This window comes from Bidens hawaiensis, unplaced genomic scaffold (genome assembly GCF_021521415.1).
Source record: "Bidens hawaiensis isolate Kalapana, Puna unplaced genomic scaffold, B.hawaiensis_p1.1 tig00079537_1, whole genome shotgun sequence".
In the NCBI taxonomy this organism is placed as follows: domain Eukaryota; kingdom Viridiplantae; phylum Streptophyta; class Magnoliopsida; order Asterales; family Asteraceae; genus Bidens; species Bidens hawaiensis.
In genome coordinates, this window is record NW_027503602.1 from 4,783 (window position 1) to 10,583 (window position 5,801).

Below are 5,801 nucleotides of genomic sequence, written 5' to 3' on the forward strand. Positions count from 1 at the left end.
AGTTGAATGATTTTAGAGAAGAAAGGTTTACGTAACATAATTAAAAAACTTAGATTGCTTGGTTTGTATCATATACAAAGTAATCAGGAGTGTCTTAGTTGGATGTATAAGTTACTACGTTGTACTATCAAGAGAAAATTAAACAAGTGTGTGAAATTGTTTTAAAAAATCTGACCATCAGTATACAAAATTTATATTTATTGAATATATATTACAAAACTGAGATTTAATATTTTTAAAAAATAAACCAATATATGGGAGCAGTTGAAAGCCAGATGTCGGGTAGGCAAGGTGGATAGTTGACACTTGACATCTTTCTCTTCAAAAATCAAAGAATCCGAGGACAAATTCCAGCAGCTTTTCAATTTATTTTTAACAATGGCGACACATCCTTGATTGCATAAACATACAGCAATTTTCATGAATTCACCAGCAGTTTGCAGCCATTCTTGATCCTCAATAGCTAATTAAGAACAAGGTGAATTAATTACAATTTGCATGCATTTGTTTCGTTTCGTGTCGTGTTTTGTCAAGTTATGATCTGTGTACTTTGGAATTAGGATTGTGAAATCGAGTGTCGGTTCGCTTTTAAGCTAAATGTCAGTTCTGAAAACCGTTAGGTTTCGGTTTTGCCATTGGGGCTTGAAGTTTTTAGCCGAAAACAAAGTTTGCGAAATAATGAATTTGGCCTATATTTTTTGTTATTTAATATTTATTAATTAATTATTATACAATTGATTTAAAAATATTTGGGTTGAACTATATATTTAAACTATTATAACTTAAAACTTAAAAATCTATAAGTTCTGTTCGGTTTTCTGGATTTAGTTACACGCAAAAGTTTGTTTTTTATGAAAACATATTTGATTTTTGTTTCTGTTCGATTATTTTAGTTTGGTTTTTTCGGGCTCACGCATACCCTTGGTTGTCGGGTTATCCGCAATTGATTGATTTTGTTTGGTAAACCGGTAAAAGTGTTACGGTTTCAATTTTGTTGGGCGTGTAGTATTTATGAAAGGTAGGTTTAGCAATTAACACCTAGCTAATGTGAAATAAATCGCATTTACAAGTTCAGGTTAATCATGATTGATGATAACTTTAATTTCTTCTAGCTAGAATCTAACAGGCTATAAATCAACTTCAGTTAATTGATTGAACATTGGTGTAGATTAAACATGATTGCTACTACTGCTGCTATTGCATCAATATTTCCAGTTTCTTCCCCAAAGCCTCATTTTGGGGCCAAGACATCGGGTAAACATGGAAACGAATCGGGTAGTTTAAATATGCGTGGGATCAAGACAAAATCTATGGCTTCTGGCGGTGTTCAAGTTGAAGCAAGTTCACAGGAGGTGAATGTGGGTAAAACACACGCCATGAATGGGCTCAAAACAAATGATAATGCTTCATCACATGAATCGAGAACCTTAATCAACCAATTGCCAGATTGGAGCATGCTTCTTGCTGCGATCACGACAATATTTTTAGCTGCACAGAAGCAATGGATGACGCTGGACTGGAAGCCTAAACGACTCGATCGGCTTGCTGACTTGGATCCATGGGGTTTAGGGAGAATGGTTCTAGATAGCCTTGTGTTCCGCCAAAATTTCATTATTAGATCATATGAAGTAGGTGCTGATCGAACAACATCAATTGAAACGCTAATGAATCATATGCAGGTATGTTATGTTCTTTATAAATGTATTTTCATAAGTTGTGCATGAAACCCAATGTCCCAAACAAGAAAAAATAAATTGTTTGGTTTTATGTTTTCATAGGGGGAGGGCGTGGTTCCAAATCCATCACCCACCACACCCAGTGGTATGGTGACACCTCACCCCAACCAAATCCATCACTAGTGATAGAATTTAGTGGTCGTGGTGGTGTGGTGTGATGGTTTTTATTTTTAATTTTATATAATAAATACTAAAATAAATAAATAAAAAATAAAACAAGATTAAATGTTACAAAGATAAATAAATAAAAAAACCGACAAAAAAATGGTTAATATAGGCCTCGTCACGTTTTCGCCAACTTAGCCGACTTTTATATCATTTTTATAGCATTCAAAAGTTCAAGGTTTAATTCGTAAATTATTCTAAATTATATTTAAAAGAATTGTGAAAGTTAAAGGGTTAATTGTGTAAATTGTATTTAGAATATAGGGGCAATTTCATATATACCCTTACAAATATTGAAAATATCATATATACCCATGGAAAATTAAAAATATCGTATATGCCCTTACAGAGTTATTAATTAATCATATATACCCAATTCATCATAAATTTAAAAAATGACCATATTACTCTAGTTTGATTAAATGCGATAAAAGGTTTTACAGTGTAGACCATTTGATAGGACAAATCTTCGAATGGTTTGCAATTTTGAAGATGTGACGAGAGACGATTTGGTTGTCGTTAAAGGTGGGAAATGTCAATTCAAATTAAAATAATAGTATATGGTATAAACACATTATATAATATAAAGGGGTAAAATTGTCTATTTGTAAAAATGAGCATATATAAAAGTTATTTTTTTTGAAAAATAACGGTAAAATGTTATTTATTAAATTATTATTAATTAATTAATACGGGTATATATGATACTTTAATTGTGTTTATAAGGACATATATGATATTTTAGTTATTTTGTAAGGGTATATATATGATATTTGTAATGTTTGTAAGGGTATATATGAAATTAATCCTAAAATATAATAATAATAATAATAATAATAATAATAATAAAACGCAGGTCTCCTTCTTCTCTGTTTTTTCCGGTGACCCATCAATTCTGGCGATGCCCCCCCCCCCCCAACGGTCAAAAAACTCCCCCAACGTTCACAATCTTGGTATCAACAATGTGATGGCCATCACGCAAAACTCCCATCACGCGTGATAGGGGGGCACCGACGGCGGTGTTCGTGATGGCATCTCGAGGACTGGGGTGGTCCGCGATGGGCATCCATTACATAATTAACCCTTTAACTTTTACATTTCTTTTAAATAGAGTAGAATAATTTATGAATTAAACCTTGAACTTTTGAATGCTATAAAAATGATATAAAAGTCGGCTAAGTTGGCGAGAACGTGACGAGGCCTAAATCAGCCATTTTTTTGTCGGTTTTTTTTATTTATTTATCTTTGTAACATTTAATCTTGTTTTATTTTTTTATTTATTTTAGTATTTATTGTATAAAATTAAAAAAAACACCACACCACCACCCCCACTGAATTCCATCACTAGTGATGGATTTGGTTGGGGTGAGGTGTCACCATACCATTAGGTGTGGTGGGTGATGGATTTGGAACCCCCCCCCCCCTCCCACCCCCCTAGAAACCAAACTTTCGATTCAATATCGGTTTTGCATGTAATAAAAACTGAAAACCATAAACAAATTATTGATTTTCGTTTGTAATTTTGAATTTAAAGTACTTAATGAGAATTTAATAAATAGTGCTCCCTAAATATATTAGCTCAAGTTATAACTATCATTTATGTTTTAACTAACAAAAAGGTTTAGGCCCAAAGTTTTAACACCAATTCATTCCTTTGGGCAAAAATAAATAAATAAAATAGAAGATTTTTGGCCCAAAACTTCAAGCCAAGATGGTAAAAGCTGGAAATACCGAGCCGAATCAAACCGAAACATACAAGCAAGACTGAAAGAAAACCAAAACCGAATGGTTTTCAAATTCTGTTAATTGACTTTTCAGTTTTTGATTTGGTTTGGGCCCGACACGTACCCAAATCGTCCCATACACACCCTTACTCTCTATCACCTTGGGTAGAGAAAAGATTTTCCCAACCCACCTTTCTCAGACTCTACCAATAACTCTTTTATGAGTGGGATTCTGCTGGTATGATTGTTTTTTTGTTATATAATATTTTCATAGTCGTTTATCGGAAGCTTAAATAGTTGATGGGTTCCCAGGAAACTTCCCTTAATCATGTAAAATATATTGGACTCATGGGTGATGGATTTGGCTCAACACCGGAGATGTTTAAGAATAATTTATTTTGGCGGTGACAAAGATGCGTGTGGTTGTTGACCGTTATCCAGCTTGGTAAGATTCAATTTTGCTTAATATTACAAGGTTTTTTTTTTTATAATCAATCAAACAAACATACCCAGTAATTTTTGTTCCATAGGTAGGGTATGGGGAAAAATGGTTAGGGTAGAGGCTTGAACCCATGGATACAGGGTAGAGGCTTAAACTGTTGGGTTACATATCTTGGTTTATAAATTTGATATTCTGAAATTTATTGTAGGGGTGATGCTGTTCAAGTGGATACTTGGGTAGGCCAAAATGGGAAAAACAGTATGCGGCGTGATTGGTTGCTTCGTGATTGCAAAACAGGCGATATTATAACCAGAGCTTCAAGGTCATATGCCTTGTATATCACTTTTTTAATAAATATTGTGTAACTTTTTCGTTTGCTAATTATGCCGACAATTTATGTGTTTTTTTTAATTATCGTTTGCAGTAATTGGGTTATGATGAATAAAGAGACAAGGAAGTTATCAAAAATTCCAAATGAAGTTCGAAGTGAAATTGAGCGTTATTTTGTAGACGCACCTCCGGTTGTGGATGATGATTGCATAAAATCACCTAAACTCGAAGAGGCCATTGCTGACTATGTTCGCAAGGGTTTGATTGTGAGTCAGCCTTAATCTTTCTAAAGATTTTATCATTAATTGTTCGATTCGTATATGATTTTTTTATTGTTTTTCATGTAGCCAAAGTGGACTGACTTGGATATCAACCAACATGTTAACAGTGTGAAGTATATTGGTTGGATTCTTGAGGTAAGCATTTTCTCTATTTAATCACAAAATATAAAACCAAAAACGAACGTACCGATTATGATCTCGCTCGTAGCAGAGGTGTTGGTAGGGCCTGGAGTGGGTGTGATGGGGGAACTTACCTATAACTAACCACACAAATACAATGCAATCATCATGTTTTAAAGTCCATCTAATTTAATACACATGGTAATTATCACAGACTGCTCCCCAAGTTGTGGAGAAGTATGAACTTGCGAGCATTACACTCGATTATCGTAGAGAATGTAGGAAGGATAACGTGGTGAAATCACTCATGTCAGTACTGGGCGGCAGCGGTGGGGACGATGAGTGTGGCGATGTCAAAATAGCTTATTCCAACCATGTTGAATGCCAACATGTTCTCTTAGTTGAGGGTGGAAGTAATGATGCTCCTGGTGATGAGATTGTGAAGGGGAGGACCGAGTGGCGGTTGAAATATGAGAATCGAATTATGAAGTAGTGTATGATGAGCGTGTGTATAAAGAAAGAATCAGTCATCATATATATGCAGCTAGAAATAACTTGTTATGCCTTGGCTGGCTTACATATGTATAATAATCAAAACTTGAAAAATAAATTGCAAGTTCACTGAATTCTTGATACTCACCACCCTTCTGGGTTAACAAGATACCAACCATTGTAAGAATTTGAAAGATAACTTTAGATAGTTATTGAAAAACAATTAGATAAAGAGAACATTACTGTTTGCCTCCCTATAGTTTTAAGGCGGAGGCACAATGAGTCCTTGAAAAAAAATTCAACCCGTTGAGTTTATGTGGTTTCAAAAATGTACCATGTGAGTCCCTGTTGTTAACAGAAAATGTAGAATTACTAATTTACCCCTTTTTTTATTTTCCGCATCAGTCCTTGTGATTAAGTGATTGTTCAGTTTTAGTCCATCTTTAAAAATTCCCTTCAAATTAAAGAATTAATCACCAAACCATAACCATTCAAGCCATAATCAACCAAA

General features: G+C 34.1%; 1 pseudogene across 1 annotated transcript; it reads left to right on the top strand.

Annotated features, from left to right (window-relative positions):
• The first annotated feature begins 947 nt into the window (after positions 1 to 947).
• On the top strand, positions 948 to 5,454 carry LOC143607129 (palmitoyl-acyl carrier protein thioesterase, chloroplastic-like; annotated as a pseudogene). The gene is made up of 6 exons (XR_013148892.1): positions 948 to 1,679; positions 3,938 to 4,070; positions 4,276 to 4,389; positions 4,492 to 4,663; positions 4,745 to 4,813; positions 5,013 to 5,454. The product of XR_013148892.1 is annotated as a palmitoyl-acyl carrier protein thioesterase, chloroplastic-like (transcript).
• Positions 5,455 to 5,801: the final 347 nt, after the last annotated feature.